The sequence below is a fragment of the Bubalus kerabau genome, chromosome X (assembly GCF_029407905.1).
Source record: "Bubalus kerabau isolate K-KA32 ecotype Philippines breed swamp buffalo chromosome X, PCC_UOA_SB_1v2, whole genome shotgun sequence".
NCBI classification, from domain to species: domain Eukaryota; kingdom Metazoa; phylum Chordata; class Mammalia; order Artiodactyla; family Bovidae; genus Bubalus; species Bubalus kerabau.
The window spans coordinates 99,462,096-99,487,620 of NC_073647.1; the positions used below are offsets into that span (position 1 = coordinate 99,462,096).

The 25,525-nt window shown below is 40.6% G+C and overlaps 1 protein-coding gene across 4 annotated transcripts in view; it reads left to right on the forward strand.

The window, feature by feature from the left end:
- The window catches only part of EDA2R (ectodysplasin A2 receptor), a 123,167-nt gene extending 101,675 nt beyond the window's left edge, over positions 1-21,492 (forward strand). For all 4 annotated transcript variants that reach the window (XM_055565185.1, XM_055565186.1, XM_055565187.1 and 1 more), the window contains one exon: positions 984-21,492. The gene's annotated coding sequence lies outside the window, so the exon portion shown is untranslated. The remainder of the gene's footprint in view (positions 1-983) is intronic.
- The last annotated feature ends 4,033 nt before the right edge of the window (positions 21,493-25,525 follow it).

Sequence of the window (25,525 nt, forward strand, 5' to 3'; positions counted from 1 at the left end):
CTAATAGTTATATTCAGTTATCTCCCATCATGTGTTCAAGCAGCAAGGTACAGTGGGAAAATACAAAAACCTCAGTATCTGGCAGTCCTATATTTCAAATCTACCTCTATTCCTTAATAGCTGTGTGAACCTTGTATAAATTCCTTCACCTCTCTGAGTCTCAGGTCCTTAATCTGTGAAAAATAAGAAATAGTATTCTCCTTATAGTGTGAGAGGTGAGTGAGAAATGGCATGTGCAATTGCCTTTTACAGTGTCTAATTCATTAGAGGTATTTAAACCATGTTAGTTTTTCTTTCCCTTCCTTGCTCCCAGTCACAATTTATATATCCCTACGTATACACTACAGTTACCTGGTCTTCATAACATCCCTTTGTGCTAAGCAGTTCAAGGTTTGTTAGCCTCATTTTATAGAGGCAAGACCTGAGACACAGAGAGGAGAAATGATTTGCTCAAAGTCACAGAGCATTTCAGTGGCAGACCTGAGCTAGAGCCCAGGTATTGAAGCTCCAATCCAGAGCTTGTCCAATTCAATCAATGTGACTATTCCATGGCCAATGTTACTTTCTCAAAAGCTTAAGGAAGTAACAAGGGACAGTATGAAGCATGAGAGTGGACTCTTGTTTTTCAACTAACCAACTACTTTCACTACCCATTTCAATATTTCTCCTAAGCTATGATAGTGTCCAGGTTCCCCATTGACTACCCCTCCCTATATCTCACCTAAGAAAATGTAAACAATATGTAGGTGAAAGCCAAGACTGCTACTAAGGTCAGTCTAGATACCTTCAAGGTCATATAATCCAACCTCCCTTCCAAGTCCTTCAATCCATGCTTGAGTCCCTTTTATAATATCCCCACAAAGTGTTGGTGTCATCCTTGCTCCTACTTACAATGTCAGGAAGCTATTCTCATCAATGTGTATTATTGCTATGGCTGATGGATTTGAGCTCAATGTAAAGAAAAACTTTCTTTCTCTCTATAGTAACCAACCCTGGGTCCTGCTCTGCTCCTTGGGCCACACAGACCTCATCTGCTTCCTGTGTAATGAGATAGCCCTGAAGAAGTCTAAAGAGAGCTTCTCCTGTCTGGAAAGTACCACTTTGATTCATTTAAAGTATGGGGTATTTAAAACTGAATCCAGTTTCATGTGAAATTGTCTTACCAATGTAGAGTAAGATAGAATTGTCAAGTCATCACCTCAAACAGGTGATGTTTTTCTGCTATTGTACCCTAACCACTGGCCTAAACCATTTTTTGAGGGATGGAGAGAAGAAGCAGCTTATGAGATTGTCCCATTGGTTTCTAACTTGCTCTACTCCCTCCCTGGGTCTCTTGGGCTTCTGGCAGCCCAATCATTCTCTCTGGACTCTCCTGCCTTGTTCTTAAACCACAACAGCAGCAGGGCCATGGGATATGATATCTACAACAACCTGTACTCTACAGACAGAGCACATCCTATCTCATCCTACCAAAGGATTGATTCTTCATTATTTTCCCAAGACTGACCAGCAGCATTTCTTGCTTTCCTATCCTAGCTAGAAAGCTAGCCTAGAAAGCCAGATTACCCAGTCGTGGGACTACCAGATATGTTCCTAGCTTAGCTTGATTATAGACAGGAGGAGAATAGATGGCAATGAATGGGGTAGAGTTTTACTGCCTGCCTTTTTGGTCAGGTGAACCTAAAGGAGGAGCCTCTCAGTATCCTATTGATACATCTGCCTTGCATTTTAGGGACAAAATCAAACTTTTCCTCTTCAGCTACTCTGCACTGCTCCCCTCCCCAGTACACACACACACACATACACACACACACCCCTACACACATGTTAGGAGACGCGTGAAACCTCAATTCCCCACACATCTCTTACACTGCTGTGGCTGTGACAATTGCAGAGCTAATCCCTTTGCCCCCTGGGGTTTTCCTTTCCACCTATAGGTTTCTTACCTTCTTTAGTGGGGCTCCAACTCAGTTTCTTTTTTGCCTTTAAAATGGTACTTTCTAAAGTTCCTTTTATCTTATTTCTCTTCTTTTCTTGCCTCTTTTGTCCCTTCATGGTGCCTGATCTTCTTAAGCCCAAGGCTGATTCTCTACATCCCCAGGGCCAAACTCAGAGCTCAGAGCATTGGCCTTTAGGGTGACTGTGAAGTCCCTGAGCTCTAGGGAAAACACTTAAGACCTTGGGTTTTCATTAAAGCCTGCCTTAGGGCCTCTCAGGAAACATTGGTGCTTTCTTAGTTTAGATAAAACCAGTAAATTGCTAAGCCTTCACGACCAGTTTCACACGCTTCTTAGAATAAAGTAAAACTGCTCCCTTCTTTGCTGATGCCACAGGGTAGGCCTGAACATCGAGGCTCAGGTGTAGCCACCATGTATTGTTTTTAAGTCTCCCTTATGTCCATAATAGGCCAATTAGGCTGACATCTACTCCCTCACATAGGTCAGATTTTGAAATAAAAGTTGCCCAGATGAATAGAGCAACTATTTTATTTGCTTGGTATTAATAGCAGCCTATATAGTCCAGCATAACCAGAAAAGAGCTATACAAAATATATCTTAGTGACCTGGATAACCACGATGGTGTGGTCACTCACCCAGAGCCAGTATAAAGTATGGAGTATGAAGTTAAATGGACCATAGGAAGCACTGCTGTCAATAAAGCTAGTGGAGGTGATAGAATTCCAGTAGAGCTATTTAATTTCCTAAAAGATGATGTTATCAAAGTGCTGCACTCAATACGTCAGCAAATTTGGAAAACCCAGTGGTGGGCACAGGACTGGAAAAGGTCAATCCTCATCCAAATTCCCAAGAAGGGCAGTACAAAAGAATGTTAAAACCACCAGACAGTTGCACTCATCTCCCATGCTAGTAAGGGTATGCTCAAAATCCTGCATGCTAGGCTTCAGCAGTACGTTAACTGAGAATTTCCAGATATCCAAGCTGGGTTTAGAAAAGGCAAAGGAACCAGAGACCAAATCGCCAACATTCATTGCATCATAGAGAAAGCAAGGGGATTCCAGAAAAAAACATCTGCCTCTGTTTCATCTGCTACACTAAAGCCTTTGACTCTGTGGAGCATAACAAACTGTGGAAAGCTCTTAGAGAGATCTTACCTGTCTCCAAGAAACCTATATGCTACTTAAGAAGCAACAGTTAGAACCTTATATGGAACAACTGCCACAAGGGTGGTGTCATCTGCATATCTGAGGTTATTGATTTTTTTCCCAGCAATCTTGATTCCAGTTTGTGCATCATCCATCCCAGCATTTCTCATGATGTACTCTGCATATAAGTTAAATAAGCAGAATGACAATATACAGCCTTGTTGTACTCTTTTCCCAATTTGGAACCAGTCCATTGTTCCATGTCCAGTTCTAACTGTTGCTTCTTGACCTGCATACAAATTTCTTAGGAGGCAAGTAATGTGGTCTGGTATTCCCATCTCTTTAAGAATTTCCCACAGTTTCCTATGATTCACACAAGGCTTTGGAGTAGTCAATGAAACATAAGTAGATGCTTTTCTGGAATTTTCTTGCTTTTTCTATGATACAACAGATGTTGGCAATGTGATCTCTGGTTCTTCTGCCTTTTCTAAATCCACCTTGAGCATCTGGGAGTTCTTGGTTCACATACTGTTGAAGCCCAGCATAGAGAATTTTGAGCATTACTTTGCTAGCATGTGAAATGAGTGCAATTGTGCAGTAGTTTGAACATTCTTTGGCATTGCCTTTCTTTGGAATTGTAATGAAAACTGACCTTTTCCAGTCCTGTGTCCACTGCTGGTTTTCCAAATTTACTGGCATATTGAGTGCAGCACTTTAACACCATCCTTATGGCAGAAAACAAAGAGAAACTAAAGAGCCTCTTGATGAAGGTGAAAGGAGAGTGAAAAAGCTAGCTCAAAACTCAACATTCAAAAAACAAAGATCATGGCATGCAGCCCCATCACTTCATGGCAAATAGATGGGGAAACAATGAAAACAGAGACAGACTTTATTTTCTAGGACTCCAAAATCCCTGCAGACGATGACTGTAGCCATGACATTAAAAGATGCTTGCACCTTGGAAGAAAAGCTATGACCAACCTAGACAGCATATTAAAAAGCAGAGACATTACTTTGCCAACAAAGGGCCATCTAGTCAAAGCTATGGTTTTTCCCATAGTCATGTATGGATGTGAGAGTTGGACCATAAAGAAAGCTGAGCGCCAAACACTTGATGCTTCTGCACTGTGGTGTTGGAAAAGACTCTTGAGAATCCCTTGTACTGCAAGGAAATCAAACCAGTCAGTCTTAAGGCAGATCAACCCTGAATACTCATTGGAAGGACTGATGCTGAAGCTGATGCTCCAATACTTTGACTAGCTGATGCAAATAGCCAACTCATTAGAAAAGACCCTGAAGCTGGGAAAGATTGAAGAAGAAGAGGGTGACAGAGGATGAGATGGTTGGATGGTGTCACTAATGCAATGGACATGAACTTGAGCAAACTCCAGGAGATGATGAGGGACAAGGAAGCCTGGCGTGCTGCAGTCCATGGGGTCGTGAAGAGTTGGATATGACTTGGTGACTGAACATCAACATAATCCAGAATGTTGGAGGTGATTTAACTTGTAAAAACCAAGACTGGACATAATAATCTTAGGATGTGAATGCTGGAATTTACTACGTATATGCACTAAACTTTGCAGTTTGCATTCAGAACAATCATCTCATTGGATCTTCATATAAACCCAAGGCCAGGAAACAGTGGCTGACTTTATTTTGGGGGGGCTCCAAAATCACTGCAGATGGTGATTTCAGGCATGAAATTAAAAGATGCTTACTCCTTGGGAGGAAAGTTATGAGCAACCTAGACATCATATTGAAAAGCAGAGACATTACTTTGCCAACAAAGGTCCGTCTAGTCAAGGCTCTGGTTTTTCCAGTGGTCATGTATGGATGTGAGAGTTGGACTATAAAGAAAGCTGAGCATAGAAGAATTGATGCTTTTGAACTGTGGTGTTGGAGAAGACTCTTGAGAGTCCCTTGGACTGCAAGGAGATCCAACTAGTCCATCCTAAAGGAGATCAGTCCTGGGTGTTCATTAGAAGGACTGATGTTGGAGCTGAGACTCCAATACTTTGGCCACCTGAGGCGAAGAGCTCACTCATTTAAAAAGACTCTGATGATGGGAAAGATTGAGGGCAGGAAGAGAAGGGGATGACAGAGGATGAGATGATTGGATGGCATCACCAACTCAATGAACATGAGTTTGGGTAAACTCCGGGAGCTGGTGATGGACAGGGAAGCCTGGCGTGCTGCTGTTCATGGGGTCTCAAAGAGTCGGACGTGACTGAGCGACTGAACTGAACTGAAGGCCAGGATTACCATCCCCAGTTTGCATATGATGAAGCTGAGGCTCAGAGACCTTAGATTATTCAGTGATGTATATCATAATTATTAAAGCTAGGGGCCTCTCCAGTATCTTGAAATTTTCATTTTCTAGAAGTGTTTGTAGTAGCAGCTTTTCTGGCATATCTGTTCCAGAAAACAACTGGTTGGGGGAGGAAAATGGGTGAAGGCCAAATAAGACCCCTATGCCTGAATGTATTAAGGTAATATCCTTGCCCACAATACCAGGCCTATTCTCTCTGCCTCCCATCAGCTCGCCTACTCCCACCCTATATCCAGCTTTGATGTATATTCTCTGCCAGTGGAAAGGTAAGAGACTTTCCATCAGCACTATCTCTCAAGAGATTGAAAAGTGAGAAGTGCTGTAAGGTCAGACAAGACTCCATCTGTCTATCTTACTCATTTTCCCCTGGGGGGTAAGAGAGAAAGGAGAAAGATTGAAACCAGTAGAAGCGTACACCCTACTTGTCCTTCCTACCCTCCTGTGTTCAATTTAAGAGTCTCTGATCTTAATTTTGGCAGTGACTTGAGTCTTCAACTTTATTTCGAGGTGGGAGAGGGCAAATATCCCATCTTTAAAAGCCTCTCCCAGATAGATTGCAGATATTTGAAAAAATCTGTCAATTATAATGCTTTAGTGCTTTATATTATTAAAAAAAGTTCTTTCATACATTATAACTGTCTTAAAGACGAGGAACCTGAGTTCAAGACAGGAATAGTAACTTACTCAAAGCAATTCATATTTGGGAAAGGCAGCCTGCTCCACATTCCCATCCCCAGACCAATGTATGGATTCCATGGCTGAGAACAGAGCCCAGGGAAGGTCAGGTAAAGCAGAAATGTCTCTTGACTATGGCAGAAGGGCTTCCCTGGTGTCTCAATCCATAAAGAATTCACCTAAAATTCAGGAGATCCAGGGTTGATCCCTGGGTCAGGAAGATACCCTGGAGAAGGAAATGGCAATGCACTCCAGTATTTTGCCTGGGAAATCCCATGGACAGGGGAGCCTGGTGGGGTGCAGTCCATGGGGTCACAAAGGTGAGTAAAGCAGTTCATTTCCACCACCAGAAAAATCAGCTGGCTCCATAATCTAAGTTGTGGAGGCAGCAGCATAGTCTTCCATTGAAAAACAGCACATGGCTTTATCCACATCCAGGATGGAGAGGGTTTCTTTTCTTTTTTGCTTTATCCTCTGTATAGCTCTTACTGCCTATGGCCTACAAGTTTTCTCCTCCCTTCTTCCAAGTCACTTTAGACTCATCACACTCCCTGTGTCAGCTGGATCGTCTTATGCATGTTTGAAGAGTGATGATCCTGTGTTGCAACATAGGGCATGGCAAATATTTTCCCTGTGAGTCTCCCAGGCCTCACCCTTTACTTGAAGTCCTATAACTCTCTGCCTCCAACAGGGAGCATGGTGGGAATTTGCCTTCTTGGAACCTTATAGAATATTTAGGAGCCAAAGTGACCTTCCCTCTTGGGCCTGAATTCCCCAAAGTACCTCCTGCTGCTGCTGCCGCTAAGTCGCTTCAGTCATGTCCGACTCTGCAACCCCATAGATGGAAGCCCACCAGGCTCCCCCGTCCCTGGGATTCTCCAGGCAAGAACACTGGAGTGGGTTGCCATTTCCTTCTCCAATGCATGAAAGTGAAAAGTGAAAGTGATGTCGCTCAGTCGTGTCCTACTCTTAGAGACCCCATGGACTGCAGCCCACCAGGCTCCTCCATCCATGGGATTTTCCAGGCAAGAGTACTGGAGTGGGGTGCCATTGCAGACCTCAAAAGATACCCTCCAAAATACTTAGGGGTGGCTGAGTGGAGAGAGGAAAGAAGACCTACTGCCTCTTCCTATTGACATTTCAGTTGGATCTCAGATTTCTCATCATTCCTTCCTGTTTGATTCCTTCAGAATTATGCTTTTCCTTTAATTTCTACCTATATATCTCATGGGAGAAATATAAATAACCTCAGATATGCAGATAACACCACCTTTATGGCAGAAAGCAGAGAGGAACTGAAGAGCCTCATGATGAAAGTGAAAGAAGAGAGTGAAAAAGCTGATTTAAAACTCAACATTCAAAAAAGGAAGATCATGGCATCCGGTTCCATCACTTAATGGAAAATAGATGGTGAAACAATGACAGACTATTTTCTTGGGCTCAAAAATCACTGCAGATGGTGGCTGCAACCATGAAATTAAGAGATGCTTGCTCCTTGGAAGAAAAACTATGACCAACTTAGACAGCATATTAAAAAGCAGAGATACTACTTTGCCAACAAAGGCCCTTATAGTCAAAGCTATGGTTTTTCCAGTAGTTATGTATGGATGTGAGAATTGGACCATAAAGTAAGCCGAGCACCAAAGAATTTATCCTTTTGAACTGTGGTATTGGAGAAGACTCTTGAGAGTCCCTTGGGCATCAAGGACATCAAACCATTCAATTATGAAGGAAATCAATCCTGAATATTCATTGGAAGGACTGATGCTGAAGCTGAAGCTCCAATACTTTGGCCACCTGATGCGAAGAACTGACTCATTAAAAAAGACCCTGATCCTGGGAAAGATTGAAGGTGGGAGGAGAAGGGGATGACAGAGGATGAGATGGTTGGACGGCATCACCGACTTGATGAACATGAGTTTGAGCACGGTCTGGGAGTTTGTAATAGACAGAGAAGCCTGGTGTGCTGCAGTCCATGGGGTTGCAAAGAGTAGGACATGACTGAGCAACTAAACTGAACTTATATATCTCATGAGCATGATGTAATAAGTAACTTGGAGGGTATATTCTTCTGTATTATCAGTTTTTTGTTTGTTTGTTTGTTTTAGTCCTGTACAGCTAATTCTTGTCCCACAATTACTTGGTGGTTAATTAAGTACACTAAACAGCATGTGCACTTCAATAGGTCCTAGTACTGGCAAATGAATGCTCTCTACAACAGGACTTCTGCTTTCAAGGTTTTATTAAATGTATCGTAGGGAACAGTTCATGTACAAACACTGATTAAGGGTTCCCAGGGCAACCCACTAGTCAAGTTCTAAAAAGCAAATAGGAAAAAAATTAAAAGTTCCCATTGTACTGCACTGGGGATTAGAAGCAATTGAATTGCAAGCCTGCATCAAGCAGCCTGACCTAACACAGGTATTGGCAAATATGTATGAGCCAAGGGTTTAGGTCTTGACTTTTAAGTTCTCTGTTATTTTTTTCTGAGACAGCTTATTCTTATCTCGCTGATTCTAATTAGCCATGTCTGGAGCTTCTGGTAGGGCAAGAACCAGTATCCAAATTGAAGATGATTCAGCTAGAGGAGGTCTTAGGTGTTCAAAAGTCACCATTTGCATTATTGTGGTTCAAGTCTAATATTGCTGCATCTATGGGAAAGGTAGTGATTGTGTCACAATTATATTAACAATAATATAATGATAAAATATTACAGCCAGCCATCTTCACTGTGCCTGCCCTAGACTGTAATTGACAGAGCTCTTTTATATTCATGGTCTCATTTCATCCTCACAATCCCCTGAATAGGGTGTTATAATATTCCTTTTGAAGAAGAGAAAAGCAGCTTATATTAGATATGTCACTTGTCAGACTAGAAGTCAGTCTAACCTAAGTCTCTTGATCCCCAGACCAGGGCTTTCTCCACTGTTTACCCCTAATAATTTCACTTTAACAATTGCTTTAACATGGTAGTTACCATAGTGACACTGAGGGCAACATTGCAGAAAAAAAAAACCAGCAGCCATGTAGCAAAATTGCCCAATGGTATATCCCTAAACACAATCAATACAAAGCTCATTGTAAGCTCCACCCAAGACAAGAAACTTTCTGGCTAGAATACACAGCCCAGAATAACTTCTCATCAATGGCCTTTTCTGTAGCAATTAAGACACCAGCCTTTGTTGCCAAGCTTACCTCAGTACATAAGTATGCCAATCAGGAGCAAGGTCCTCATGGTATGAACATTGTATGATCATCCCAAGTCATACCCAGAATCACCTTGGTTCTAGGAGAGTTCAGGATGAGGAGAATACATGTATGCCTGTGGCTGATTCATGTTGATGTATGGCAAAAACCATCACAATATCGTAAAGTAATTATCCTCCAATTAAATAAGTTAACTTTAAAAATTTGTAGTTAGCAATTGAACTAGGGAAATGTTTTACTTTGTCTTTTAAGACATCTTGGGTAGAGGTGAGGTGAAGGATGCTTTTCTTCTTTATAATTACTGCTTATAGTGAAGTCACTCAGTCGTGTCTGACTCCTTGTGACCCAATGGGCTACAGCACACCAGGCTCCTCCCTCCAGTCCATGAGGTTTTCCAGGCAAGAATGCTGGAGGGGGTTGCCATTTTCTTCTCCATAATTGCTGCTTGGCCATAGCAAATGTCACACTCAAGTTTTTGTTCCTGGGGAGTGCTTTTAAAGATTTCATTGCTCTTAAAGTACAGGTATCTTTGAATGCCTTGCTTTCATTTATCTTTTCTACTTGGGTAATATTTGTTAGTGGAATCACAAAAGACACATGACAGAAACATTTTCAACATGCCCCTAAGACTAGATAATAATTGAGTTGTCTATATTTGAACTAGCAAAAGAAAATTGTTCTTGTTTGTAAAGGAGGGGAGGTATTTGCTGGGGATGAGTTTACTTTTTTGATTTAGTATTTTCTTCTCTGTATACTTAGATTTGAATTTTGACAAAGAGGAGCCTAGGAGAGCCGCTTTCTTCTTCCAGGTTCTCAGACTCAGGCTCAGTAAGAGTGTCAATACTGTAGCACCTTCTCCAAAACACAAACCCCTACTGTACTGGGAAGATAATTTCTTATGCATGTAACACCCTGCTAACCTCACTACCAAGGTCTCTGGTGTTTTACATTGAATGTAGGTAAATTTCAATTACTTTTATTATCCTAAATTTGTTATTTGGAGACATTTTGTTGAATCTTGAGCCTTATATATGTGGTAGCTACTGACAGAATGTTTTATTTCTGATGCTCTGGAGATATTTCATATTAGCCAATAAAGAAAAAATGCATCCAAAAACCTTGTTTTCCTCTACTTTCAAATAACTAAGATGCCTCTTTTGGCTGCTGTGTCTTTGCTCAGTGAGTAGAGCAATGAAACGTATTTCTTATCAGTGAATTCAGCAAGAAGGGTAGTTGGATTCACTGAGTTGCCACCCAAGAGATCTGGGTGATAATCCAAGTTTTCCTTAAATATTTCTGAATTTCTTATGGCATCTGTCTTTTTCGTAGGCTACAGATCTACTAAAATTTGTTGTGTGCTAAACTAACACTTCTTAAAAAAGGGTTCCATGTTAATAGGACTAAGCACATGTCTTGTGAGGTCTGCAAAATGTCTGAGTTTGTATGTTTTCTCGTTTTGATCATAGCATTTTTTAAAGCATAGAAGCATATTATCTTTAGATTATCTAGATTATTATCTCTTAGAAGTACTACCTGGCCATTTTAGAGCCTGTTTACAATCTCATTGAATTTAAAGAACCACCTAAAGATATACTATTTAACTTTGAATTCTGTGTTTTACTATAATCTTATTCAAGATCTAGAGTGATCTAAGTTTCTCCCATATTTAATATGCTAACAACACATGTTGGCAAGGATGTGGAGAATGGGAAAGCCCATACGTTGTCAGTGGGATTGTAAAATGGTGCACCAACTTTTGAAAACAGCCTAACAATTCCTCTAAAATTTAAAGTTAGAATTACTATATGATCCAATAATTCTACTATGTATGTTGCTGCTAAGTCGCTTCAGTCATGTCTGACTCTATGCAACCCCACAGATGGCAGCCCACCAGGCTCCCCCAACCCTGGGATTCTCCAGGCAAGAACACTGAAATGGGTTGCCATTTCCTTCTCCAATGCAGGAAAGTGAAAAGTGAAAGTAAAGTCGCTCAGTCATGTCCGACTCCCTGCGACCCCATGGACTGCAGCCTACCAGGCTCCCCCATACATGGGATTTTCCAGGCAAGAGTACTGGAGTGGGGTGCCATTGCCTTCTCACCACTATGTATGTACCTCAAGATAATTAAAAATATATGTGCACAAAAAACTTTTACACAAATATTCATAGAAACATTATCTATAGTATCCAAATAGTAGAAACAACTTAAATGTCTGTCAACTGATGAATGGATAAACAAATTGTCAAATAAACATATAATGTAATGTTCAGTAATAAAGAGGATTGAACTAACACATAATATGTCATAAATGAACCTCAAACAAGCTAAGTGAAAAAGCTGGACAAAAGAGACTGCATATTGTATGAATCCATTTGTATAAAATATCCACATAGGCAAGCTAATAGAGACAGAAGTTAGATTAAAGTTGACTGAGGCTGGGGGTGAGGAAAGGAATTATAGACAGTCCCAAATTTATGATAATTAAGTTGTTCAACTTACAACTACTGACTTTATGGTGGTATGAAAGTGATAAACATTCAACAGAAACCATACTTCAAATTTTGAGTTTTGATCTTTTCCTGAGCTATCAGTGTGCACTCAAATTACTTTTTTTTAACTTCTTTTTTATAAATTTATTCATTTAAATTGAAGGCTAATTACTTTACAATATTGTGGTGGTTTTGCCATACATTGCCATGAATCAGCCACGGGTGTACATATGTTCCCCATCCTGAACACCCCTCCCACCTCCCTCCCCATCCCATCCCACTGGGTCATCCCAGTGCACCCGCCCCGAGCACCCTGTCCCATGCATCAAACCTGGACTGGCGATCCATTTCACATATGATAATTTACATGTTTCAATGCCATTCTTCCAAATCAACCCACCCTTGCCCTCTCCCAGAGTCCAAAAGACTGTTCTATATATCTGTGTCTCTTTTGCTGTCTCACATACAGAGTAATTGCTACCATCTTTCAAATTCCTATATATGAATTTGTATACTATATTGATGTTTTTCTTTCTGGCTTACTTCACCCTGTTTACTACACTCAAGTTTCATCCACCTCATTAGAACTGATTCAATGTATTCTTTTTAATGGCTGAGTAATATTCCATTGTGTATATTTACCACAGCTTTCTTATCCATTCGTCTGCTGATGGACATCTAGGTTGCTTCCATGTCCTGGCTATTATAAACAGTGCTGCGATGAACATTGGGGTACACGTGTCTCTTTCAATTCTGGTTTCCTTAGTTTGTATGCCCAGCAGTAGGATTGCTGTGTCATATGGCAGTTCTGTTTCCATTTTTTTAAGGAATCTCCACACTGTTCTCCATAGTGGCTGCACCAGTTTGCATTCCCACCAACATGGTCAGAGGGCTCCCTTTTCTCTATACCCTCTCCAGCAATTATTGTTTGTAGACTTTTGGATAGCAGACATTCTAACTGGCATGAAATGGTACCTCATTGTGGTTTTGATTTGCATTTCTCTAAGAATGAGTGATGTTGAGCATCTTTTCATGGGTTTGCTAGTCATCTGTATGTCTTCTTTGGGGAAATGTCTGTTTAGTTCTTTGGCTCATTTTTTGATTGGGTCGTTTATTTTTCTGGAATTGAGCTGTAGGAGTTGCTTGTATATTTTTGAGATTAATTCTTTGTCAGTTGCTTTGTTTGCTATTATTTTCTCCCATTCTGAAGGCTGTCTTTTCACCTTGCTTATAGTTTCCTACATTATGCAAAAGCTTGTAAGTTTAGTTAGGTCCCATTTGTTTATTTTTGCTTTTATTTCCATTACTCTGGGAGGTGTGTCATAGAGGATCCTGCTGTGATTTATGTCAGAGAGTGTTTTGCCTAGGTTTTCCTCTAGGAGTTTTATAGTTTCTGCTCTTACGTTTAGATCTTTAAACCATTTTGAGTTTATTTTTGTGTATGGTGTTAGAAAGTGTTCTAGTTTCATTCTTTTACAAGTGGTTGACCAGTTTTCCCAGCACCACTTGTTAAAGAGATTATCTTTTCTCCATTATATATTCTTGCCTCCTTTGTCAAAGATAAGGTATCTATAGGTTCATGGATTTATCTCTGGGCTTTCTATTTTGTTCCATTGATCTATATTTCTGTCTTTGTGCCAGTACCATACTGTCTTGATGACTGTAGCTTTGTAGTATAGCCTGAAGCCAGGCAGGTTGATTCCTCCAGTTCCATTCTTCTTTCTCAAGATTGCTTTGGCTATTCGAGGTTTTTTGTATTTCCATACAAATTGTGAAATTATTTATTCTAGTTCCATGAAAAATACTAATGGTAGCTTGATAGGGATTGCATTGAATGTATAGATTACTTTGGGTAGTATACTCATTTTCACTATATTGATTCTTCCAATCCATGAACATAGTATATTTCTCCATCTATTAGTGTCCTCTTTGATTTCTTTCATCAATGTTTTATAGTTTTCTATATATAGGCCTTTAATTTCTTTAGGTAGATATATTCCTAAGTATTTTATTCTTTTCGTTACAATGGTGAATGGAATTGTTTTCTTAATTTCTCTTTCTGTTTTCTCATTGTTAGTGTATAGGAATGCAAAGGATTTCTGTGTGTTAACTTTATATCCTGCAAATTTACTATATTCATTCATTAGCTCTAGTAATTTTCTGGTGGAGTCTTTAGGGTTTTCTATGTAGAGGATCATATCATCTGCACACAGTGAGAGTTTTACTTCTTCTTTTCCAATCTGGATTCCTTTTATATCTTTTTCTGCTCTGACTGCTGTGGCCAACACTTCCAAAACACTGTTGAATAGTAGTGGTGAGAGTGGGCACCCTTGTCTTGTTCCTGACTTAAGGGAAAATGCTTTCAATATTTCACCATTAAGGAGAATGTTTGCTGTGGGTTTGTCATATATAGCTTTTATTATGTTGAGGTATGTTCCTTCTATTCCTGCTTTCTGGAGGGTTCTTATCATAAATGAATGTTGAATTTTGTCAAAGGCTTTCTCTGCGTCTATTGAGATAATCATATGGTTTTTATCTTTCAATTTGTTAATGTGGTGTATTACATTGATTGATTGGCAGATATTGAAGAATCTTTGCCTCTCTGGGATAAAGCCCATTTGGTCATGATGTATCATCGTTTTAATATGTTGCTGGATTCTGTTTGCTAGAATTTTGTTAAGGATTTTTGCATCTATGTTCATCAGTGATATTGGCCTGTAGTTTTCTTTTTTGTGGCATATTTGTCTGGTTTTCGTATTAGGATGATGGTGGCCTCATAGAATGAGTTTGGCAGTTTACCTTCCTCTGCAATTTTCTGGAAGAGTTTGAGTATGATAGGTGTTAGCTCTTGTCTAAATTATTGGTAGAATTCAGTTGTGAATCCATCTGGTCCTTAGCTTTTGTTTGCTGGAAGATTTCTGATTACAATTTCAGTTCCCTTGCTTGTGATGGGTCTGTTAAGATTTTCTATTTTTTCCTGGTTTAGTTTTAGAAAGTTGTACTTTTCTAAGAATTTGTACATTTCTTCCAAGTTGTCCATTTTATTGGCATATAGCTGCTGATAGTACTCTCTTATGATCCTTTGTATTTCTGTGTTGTCTGTTGTGATTTCTCCATTTTCATTTCTAATTTTGTTTATTTGATTCTTTTCCCTTTGTTTCTTGATGAGTCTGGCTAATGGTTTGTCAATTTTATGTATCTTCTCAAAGAACCAGCTTTTAGCTTTGTTGATTTTTGCTATGGTCTCTTTTCTTTTGCATTTATTTCTGCCCTAATTTTTAAGATTTCTTTCCTTCTACTAACCCTGGGGTTCTTCATTTCTTCCTTTTCTAGCTGCTTTATGTGTAGAGTTAGGTTATTTCTTTGACTTTTTTCTTGTTTCTTGATGTAAGCCTGTATTGCTATTAACCTTCCCCTTAGCACTGCTTTTACAGTGTCCCACAGGTTTTGGGTTATTGTGTTTTCATTTTCATTCATTTCTATGCATATTTTGTTTTCTTTATTGATTCAACCCATATACATTTAAGGTAATTATTGATAAATATGATCGCGTTGCCATTTTCTTTATTGTTTTGGGTTCGAGTTTATACACCCTTGTTGTGTTTCCTGTCTAGAGAAGATCCTTTAGCATTTGTTGGAGAGCTGGTTTAGTGGTGCTGAATTCTCTCAGCTTTTGCTTGTCTGCAAAGCTTTTGATTTCTCCTTCATATTTGAATGAGATCCTTGCTGGGTACAGTAATCTGGGTTGTAGGTTTTTCTCTTTCATCTCTTTAAGTATGCCCTGCCATTCCCTTCTGGCCTGAAGAGTTTCTATTGAAAGATCAGCTGTTGTCCTTATGGGAATCCCCTTGTGTATTATTTGTTGTTTGTTTGTTTGTTTTTTCCCTTGCTGCTTTTAACATTTGTTCTTTGTGTTTGATCTTTGTTAATTTGATTAATATGTGTCTTGGGGTGTTTCACCTTGTGTTTATCCTGTTTGGGACTCTCTGGGTTTCTTGGACTTGGGTGACTATTTCCTTCCCCCTTTTAGGGAAGTTTTCAACTATTATCTCCCCAAGTATTTTCTCATAGTCTTTCTTTTTGTCTTCTTCTGGGACTCCTATGATTCAAATGTTGGGGCAATAACATTGTCCCAGAGGTCTCTGAGGTTGTCCTCATTTCTTTTCATTCTTTTTTCTTTTTTCCTCTCTGCTTCATTTATTTCTACCATTCTATCTTCTATCTCACTTATCCTATCTTCTGCCTCTGTTATTCTACTGTTGGTTCCTCCAGAGTGTTTTTGATCTCATTTATTGCATTATTCATTATATGACTCTTTTTTATTTCTTCGAGGTCGTTGTTAAACATTTCTTGCATCTTCTCAATCCTTGTCTCCAGGCTATTTATCTGTAACTCCATTTTGTTTTCAAGATTTTGGATGATTTTCACTATCAGTATTCTGAATTTTTTTTCAGGTAGATTCCCTATCTCTTCCTCTTTTGTTTGGTTTGGTGGGCATTTATCCTGTTCCTTTACCTGCTGATTATATCTCTGCCTTTTCATTTTGTTTAGATTGCTGTGTTTGGGGTGGCCTTTCTGTGTTCTGGCAGTTTGTAGTTCCTCTTTTTTGTAGAGGTTCCTCACTGTGGACGAGGTTGGATGGGTGGCTTGTCAAGGTTTCCTGGTTAGGGAAGCTTGTGTCAGTGTTCTGGTGCGTGGAGCTGGATTTCTTCTCTCTGGAGTGCAATGAAGTGTCCAGTAATGAGTTTTGAGATGTCACTGGGTTTGGTGTGACTTTTGGCAGCCGGTATATTGAAGCTCAGGGCTATGTTTCTGTTGCTGGAGAATTTGCATGGTATGTCTTTCTCTGGAACTTGTTGGTCCTTGGGTGGTGCTTGGTTTCACTGTAGGTATGGAGGCTTTTGGATGAGCTCCTGTCAATGAATGTTCCCTGATGTCAGGAGTTCTCTGGTGTTCTCAGGTTTTGAACTTAAGCCTCCTGCCTCTGGTTTTCAGTCTTATTCTTACAGTAGTCTCAAGACTTCTCCATCTATACAGCACCAATGATAAAACATCTAGGTTAATGATGAAAAGTTTCTCCACAGTGAGGGACACCCAGAGAGATTCATAGAGTTACATGGAGAAGAGAAGAGGGAAGAGGGAGATAGATGTGACCAGGAGGAGAAGAAGGGGAATCAAAAGGGGTGAGAGCAAGCTAGCCAGTAATCACTTCCCTATGTGCTCTCCACAGTCTGGATCCCTCAGAAATGTTCACGGAGTTACACAGAGAAGAGAAGAGGGAGGAAGGAGAAAGAGGTGGCCAGGAGGATAAAAGGGGGAATCAAAAGGAGAGTGACAGATCCAGCCAATAATCAGTTCCCTATGTGTTCTCCACAGCCTGGAACACACAAAGAGATTCACATGGTTGGATAGAGAAGAGAAGGGAGAGGGAGGAGATAGTGGCGACCTGGTGGAGAAAAGGGAGAGTCAAAATGGGGAGAGAGCAATCAAGCCAGTAATCACACTCCCAAGTAAAAATGGGTACTGAAGATTGGATTCTCAAATGTACAAAATTGATAACAAATACCAAAAAGCAAAGATTAAAAATCTAGAGTAGAAGTTAGATTCTCAACAATACAATATTAAAAAAAACAAAACAGAGTCACAAACATTATAAAATATATATATGAAGTTTGCTTTAAAAATAGGATCTTTTTTTGCAAGGTAATAGTAGATTATAAAAATGAAAATTAAAGGAGTAATAGAGGACTTAAAAATTTTTAAAAATTTTGATTGAAAAAATGATAATAGTAAAAATATATCTAGGAATTTATCTGGAGTTGTTATGGACAGTGGGGGGTCAGTTCAGTTTCAGATAGTTCCTTGATCCAGCTTATACTTCTCAAGATCTATAGGCCCCTTCCAATGTAGTCAGTGCTAACTACAGGGTTTTAATCTGTTGCACCTGTCACTTCCAAAGTGGTTCCCTCTGTTTATTTTAGCTTCTTCTGTTTGCTGGTCTCTTTAGTGTTTAATTTCAGCCCTGACACCAGGGGGTGAAGGTGGTCACTTTTTTATGCTCACTTGTTTAGTCGTTCTGTGGGGAGGGAGGAACACTGCAAACAAATATCCCTGGCATATGTGGGGAGTGCTCGCAGTGTTTCAACCACACTGGGTTTGCCCCCGCTCACGGCATGTGTGCTTTCCCAGTCTACACTGCTCAGGCTCCAGGTTACTCTGCTGGGAACTGTCTGAGGCAGGCCCTGGGTTGCGTGCACTTCCCAGGTCTAAGCCGCTCAGGTTCAGGTTCTCGAGTACTCTCCAAAGGCGCAGACTCGGTTGGGCCTGTGCCCTTCCCAGGTCCGAGCAGCTCAGGTGACCATGCGCTTGGCGAGTGCACTCTCCTCAGGTGGGCGGTGTGTCTTATTGCCTCCCCCGTTCCAGCCACTCGGTTTCCTTGGTGTACAAGGGTCACACCTTCTCAGGTGTGCCGTATGTCTCTTCTGGGGAGCTGATCTCTGGCTGCGACCCTCCCAGTGGATGTCAACCGTCCAGAATCCCAAGAACTCTTGATCAGCAATGGAGCCTGTTTGCAGTTTGCTAGAGGATACCTCTCTGGGGCTGCAATTGCCCCTTTCTGGCTCTGGTTGTGCCTCCCAACACCACCCCCCACACCCCCCACCGCCTGCTTGTCTTCAGTGGGGAATTGGGGTGGTCCACAGCCTACTGGCTCTCCTCAGTCCTTTGTTCTATGAGCGGGCCTGGCAGTGCCTCAGGTTAGGGCTTTTTGCAGGATAGTTTTCTCTCTCTCTCCCTTTTTTTTTTCCCTCTCTCTCTGGCTATCCCACAGTTTGGATTGCTATCTCACTTTAGCTCCCTCAGATTGCTTCAGGGCACTCCAGCTGGTCCTTACCCTAAGCAATGCAGCCGGCGCCTCCTTGTTCAGCCCCTGCTTGTTGGTGGTGTCTGCAAGCGCTGGGAGTTGCTGTTTAGCACGTAATCTGTGGGCTTTATTTATTTATTTATCCTCCTGGTTATGTTACCCTCTGAGATTCCAAGATTCCCCACAAACCTGCCGGTGAGAGTGTTTCCTGGTGTTTGGAAACTTCTCTTTTGACACTCCGATCCCAGGATGGATCTCCGTCCCTACCTCTTTTGTCTCTCTTTTTATCTTTTATATTTGCCCTACCTCCTTTTGAAGACAATGGGCTGCCTTCCTGGGTGCCTGATGTCCTCTGCCAGTATTCAGAAGTTGTTTTGTGGAATTTGCTCAGCGTTCAGATGTTCTTTCAGTGAATTTGTAGGGGAGAAAGTGGTCTCCCCATCCTATTCCTCTGCCATCTTAGGACCACCCCTCTCTAATTACTTTTGTAATGCTGAGAGTCACAGCTTCTAGTCAGCTATAAATCACAAAGGTGAACAATTGATACACTTATAACCATTCACTACCATATAGCCATTCTGCTTTTCACTTTCAGTGCACTGTTTAATAAATCACATGAGATATTCAAGACATTGTTATAAAAATCATCTTTGTGTTTTATGATATTTCCCAACTGTAAACTAATATAAGTGTTCTGAACACATTTAAGGTAGGCTGGACTAAGCTGGGATGATTGGTAGGTTAAGAGTATAAAATGCATTTTACACAGGATAGTTTCAAATTATGGTGAATTTATCAGGATGCAACCTGATTGTAAGTCAGGAAAAATCTATAAATTTAAATAGTCATGAGGGTTCTTATTTGGGGATGAAAATGTTCTAAAATTGAGCTATGATGATTGCTGCAACATTCAGTAAAGTTAATAAAAATTATTGAAAAGCACACTTGAAATGGATGAATTTTGTCATATGTAAAATATCCTTCAATAATACGTTTTAAAAATATTCTGTGACCATTGATCTAAGTAGACTTGAGTTTGTTTTAACAATTTGATTACTTTCCAAATACTTGCACTGGCAGAAATAATATCAATTTCTCTCTTTCTCTTTCTGTCCCTCTCTCCCTCTCGCCCTCTCTCAGGTAGACAGACAGACATACACACACACACACACACACACACACACACACATGATCCAATTACTCAAGACAAAAGAAAGAGACAAAACTAGAGTCCTATTTGCTTCTCTTCATTTTGAGCTCTCTACTTAGCCTGAATGAAAGAGAAAGGATGATCAAGAAGGAACTTACAGGAAATATCATTCAAAACCAAAGGAGAAAGAACAAAGGAAACTGCTATAGCTTCAAGGGTGGGTATAGGAAAAGAGATATTGGAAAATACAGCCACAGGCTACAGTTTTTTGAGGGAACCACTATGGAATGAGGAAGAGTGGGAATTAATTGGCAGGTAAGAATCCAGGCCCTTTGGTAAGTCTGTCCTGCTATTGTGTCATAAAAGACTTTTTTCCCCAATCAGACTTCCCATTCTTACTCAAAAAAAAAAAAAATGAATTCTGCTACAATAGAAGAGATTTGTAGACGGTGACTAAGGCACAGGAAGGGTTAGCATTTATCTGTTGTAGTCAATATCAGTGTGTGCTTGTACAAGTCATAGAGCAGTGAACTCCTACTCCTTACCCAAGAAAGACATAGGGAAATCAGATGGATTAAAGCAGCAAGCAAGTCATCAAACTCTCAAATAAGGCATTCTTTGATGATTTTTATTAGGGACTAGGGCCACTTGTATATTTCTACTAATATCATGATCTTTCATTTTATGTTCACAACATGATTGGCAAGTTTCTGTACACCCAACAGGTAGCTTTTTAAGGCCTTGTAAAGCATATATATGTGTGTGTGTGTGTGTATGTCTCAAATGCTGCCTACCTGGACAAAATAGATCTCCAGTGAGAGCAGCTGCCTAGTCACATGATCATCAGCCCCAAAGCTTTTGTTTGCCTTGTGGACTCTAGTGCCAGTATATTCCCTTCCTTCACATCTCCTTTCTAAGGAATAGTGCAACAATGAAGTAGAAAAGGAAAGTAGAATCAATATTTAGTGGTTATCTCTCATGTACTCTCTCATTTTCATATTTTGTCTCATTCAATCCTCATGATATCCCTAAGCAGTAGGTACTCTTTATAACCTTCATTTTACAAAAGAAACTCAAATTCCCAGATTTAATGATTTTTTTTTATGGTGATGCAATAGTAAATGATGTGCTGGAATTCCAGTCTAAGTCTGTCTGACTCTGAGGCACAAGCATTTCCCACTATGCCACAGCTGCCTCTCTAAGACATACCTCAGGAAAGAGAAAACAATTTATCCCACTGGATTTCTCATAGTTCCCAGCTTGGTAGGCTACATCAGAGAGTCTCCCCAGGCATCTCTAAGTATCACATAACAGTGTCAAAGTATTATGAACTCATGATACATTAATCATTACCATATAATCAGAAGGACCACATTGATCATGTTGTCTCCTTGGCCACAATGTTGTCATTGAAAGAACATGCTGGAGATCTGAATTGCTGAAGTAAGAAAAGGGTACTTTTTGTGGCCTCAGTTTCCCCCATGGTGCACAAAGAAGATTGGACTCAATGATCTATGAGAGGTTTCCAACACTGATGTACAATGAACATACAAGAACTAGTTTTGCTATAGACTCACTCTTGGTAGCAGGATATTTCGAAGAGGAAGAACAGAGAAGATAACAAGAAATAGTGACTAGAATGCAACTGAGTAAATGTAACTTTTTTAACCCATGAGTTTTATTGATGTTTTCCATTCTATTTTGGAATCATCTGTTTTTTTTTTTTTTTTTTTTTTTTAATTTTATTTTATTTTTAAACTTTACATAACTGTATTAGATTTGCCAAATATCAAAATGAATCCGCCACAGGTTTACATGTGTTCCCCATCCTGAACCCTCCTCCCTCCTCCCTCCCCATTCCATCCCTCTGGGTCGTCCCAGTGCACCAGCCCCAAGCATCCAGTAATCATCTGTTTTTAATACCCTGAAATTTTAACTAAATATTCATTAAAGGTGCCTCTAGAGGTAATTTTCAGATCCTCCAGATTCATCTGAGAAATTAAGCTTTCAATAGTAAGAACAAAAGAGCCAGACCATGATGCATTTTTTCTTCTCGTTTGTATGCTGTATATAACACTAGATCTCTTGTTAAAGTCATAAATTAGTAACAATATTGAAAAGTATTATATTAAACAACACATTTGGATAAAAATTAAAAGCCCGGGTTTTGGTCAGAGACTCTCTCCAAGAAGCCTTAGTTGTTGATAATCACTGATTAATCACTTCTTCATTCTACCTTCCAATTGTCTTGTATGGGATGTATTTCTTATTAATGTGAATTGAACCTTCCTACTCTAGTCCAACACCCCTGCAGCAGTGATTCTTAACCTTGGTTTTATACTGGAATCACTTGGGGAGTTTTTAAAATACTGATGCATAGATCCCCATCTCTAGAGATTTTAACTTATTTTGGAGTACAGCCTGAACATAATTAAAAAAAAAAAAACAAAAAAAAAAAAAAAAACAAAAACTTCTCCAAGTGATACTAATGAGTAGCCAGGGGTTGAGAACCTCTTCCCCATAGAAAAATTCTCTCTCCTACTTACAGCTTTCTTTATCATGGTTATGGCCACAGGTAATCTACTTGCTCCTCTAAAAGACCCTTCAAAAACTTCCATCAATTTTGTTTCCTGCCTCCCCATCCTTCTCTTAAACTCAACTCTTTGTCCTTTGAGGTTGAAACGTATTATTTCTAATGTATATTAACTAATCCCCTACAAATCATCCCAATTACAGAATCATATGTAAGCTTATGCTCAAATATGGATGATGTCTAATATGTCAGCTTCCTGGGCAGAGTCTTCAGGCTGTGAAAGCAAGCGACATCCAAACTTAACTTTAAAAGGAGAGTTAAGGAGATTTCAAGATGGCAGAGGAGTAGGTGGACTTGGAGTACTCTCTATGGATGCATCAGGAATACATCTTCAGATGCAGAGGATCTCCCAGGGCACCATCTGAGAGCTGGCTGGAATCCCTGATCACTGAAAAGGAATATATAGATCCACATAAAACTCAGTCCTCTCTGGTGGCTCAGATGATAAAGATTTGCCTGCAATGCAGGAGCCACAGGGGACCCGGGTTTGATCCCTGGGTTGGGAAGACCCCCTGGAGAAGGGAATGGCAGCCCACTCCAGTATTCTTGCCTAGAGAATTCCATGGACAGAGGGGCCTGGCAGGCTATAGTCCATGGGATCACAAAGAGTCTGACATGACTGAGCAACTTTCACTTCACTTCACTTCTTCACACAAAACTCCGTGGGAAGAAGGAATGAAGGGAAAAAGAGGAAGAAAGTGAGTGGGGCTGAACAAGCACCAAAGGGGTGGAGGAACTGAAGCAGGGGCAGATTCCCACATCAGGAAAATTGTTTGGGACAGAAAGTAAGCATTTGAGGCTGTTGGAGAGTGCAGCAGCTCATCTGTGACAGTCTGAATGGGGTGAGAACCACACAGACAATTCCGTACCTCAGCCCTACATACTCAGGACAGGGACACTGGTCCTTGGTAAAAGCAGTGGATGGGAGCTGGAATGTAGGGATTGGACGGCAACCCCAAGGTGAGGAAAGCTACTAGCTGTGTGGAGATAACCCAGGGGGAGCTCTGGAAAGAGATCCCAGCAGGGAATGCCCTGGGAGGAAAGCCTGGTGGCCACGGAGGAAGGGCAAAACTGCTCAGTCACATGCAGGGGGTGAAGCCATCACTGTAGCCTCTCCCTCTCCCCACATGCTGGTGCACAGCAGCTAACCAATGGAGGAAGACCTCGGACATGGTGGCCCTTTGAGTACCTCATTCATGGAACAATTGAGAAAGACCCCAGCCAGGTGGGGGCAGGGAGGGGCACTGGGGGGCTTTGAGCACCTGTTGCACCAAGCAACACAGAAGGACCAGCCAGGGAAGCCCTTTTGAATGCAAGATGCCAAAGGCTAGAAAAAGACTCTAATAGCACCTTATCTCCTGCACCCATGGATGCAGGCTTCCTTGAACACCTGACACGACCAAGTTCCCCACAGTCTGAGCAGCCATGACTAACTCAATGTCCTTTCCTCATTTAGGCAGAAGTGCCAGAGGCAAGGGAAAAAAAAAAAAAAAAAACAACCCTAACAGCACCATATACCCCTGCATCTGTGGCCACTGGCTCCCCTGTGTACCTGGTGCTGCCAAGGTCCCCATGATCCAAGCAGCTGTACCACCTCCATGCTTGGTCTTCACTGGGGCAGAGCCAAGTCCTCCAGGGCAGCCTTAGGAGCAGACTTCTGTAGGTGATGCATATACAGAAGTGGGGATAAAAACACAACTGAACTCCAGGGGCAGTGTGGCTAAGGAAGAGGACCAAAAACCTTTCCACCAGCTGTACAAACTGCAGATTAAGTCCACATGATCAGCTAGGTAGACTTTGTGTCTATGGAGCATATAAAAGGACAATGAGTGCTTACACAAAAGGAAAAGCCCTGGCTCTGGCAACAGTGGACACTGGAGACAAGTAAAAGCATGAGTAGGGCCAGATTAGAGTCTGAGCTGTTGCCAAAGCAGGTCTAGAGAACACTCTGGTATTGGAGGGTCTCCTAGGGAGGCAGAGGTGGAACTACCAACCTATATACATTATTCTCCTTTCTTTTTTTCCTCCTTTCTTTATTCTCATTCCCCCCTATATTGTTCTTATGTTCTTTCTCTATTATTCCTTTAATTTTTATTTTTTACAACTGGTATTTTCCATGTGTAAAACGTCTTATTTTTAAATAAATTTATTTTATATTTCATCTTATTTTAAAATTATTAATTACACTCTTTTTTTGACTCTTGTTTTCATCCTTTTTTTCTTTTTTACCTTTTTCTCTCTTCCTTTCTGTTTTAAGTATGCAAGTTTTGTCTTCTGCGTTGTGAGGCCTGTGAATTCTTGGTGCTGCAGTTAGTTGGGCCTGAACCCCCAAGGTGGTAGATCCAAGTCCAGGACATTGAACCACCAGATACCTGAAGACCCCATTGAGCATTAATTGAAGAGAACTCTCCCAAATCCCTTCATCTCAACACTAAGACCAATCACTACCCAAAGGCCGAAAAGCTCCAATGTCAGACACCTCATGCCAAACCATTAGCAAAAGAGAAAAACAAATCTGACCATTAGTATGAAGGATTCCTAAAGCCATACCAAGCCCATGGACGTCCCAAAGCATAATACTGGACATGGCACTATCCTTCAGAAAGACAAGATCCAGGTCCTTCCACCAGAGCTCAGTCTCAAGTCCTCCCAACCAGGAAAACTTCACAAGGCACTTCTTCAACTTCACCTGTGGGGAGCAGACTTCACAATTAAGAGGAACAATAACCCCCAGACCTGCAGAAAGGAGACCCCAAACACAGTAAATTAAATAATTGAAAATACAGAGAAGCATGTAGCAAATGAAGGGACATAGTAAAAACCCACAAGACCAAAAAAAGGAAGAGAAAATAAGCAGTCTACCTGAAAAAAGAATTCAGAGCAATAATAGTAAAGATGATCCAAAATCTTGAAAATAAAATGAGATTGGCTAAATGGATACAAAACCAAAACTCCTATAAATGCTGTCTACAAAAGACTCGCCCCTGACCTAGGGACATGCACAGACTGAAAGTGAGGGGCTAGAAAAGGATATTCCATGCAAATAAAAATCAAAAGAAAATGGGAGTAGCAATACTTATATCAGATGAAATAGACTTTTAAATGAAGAATTC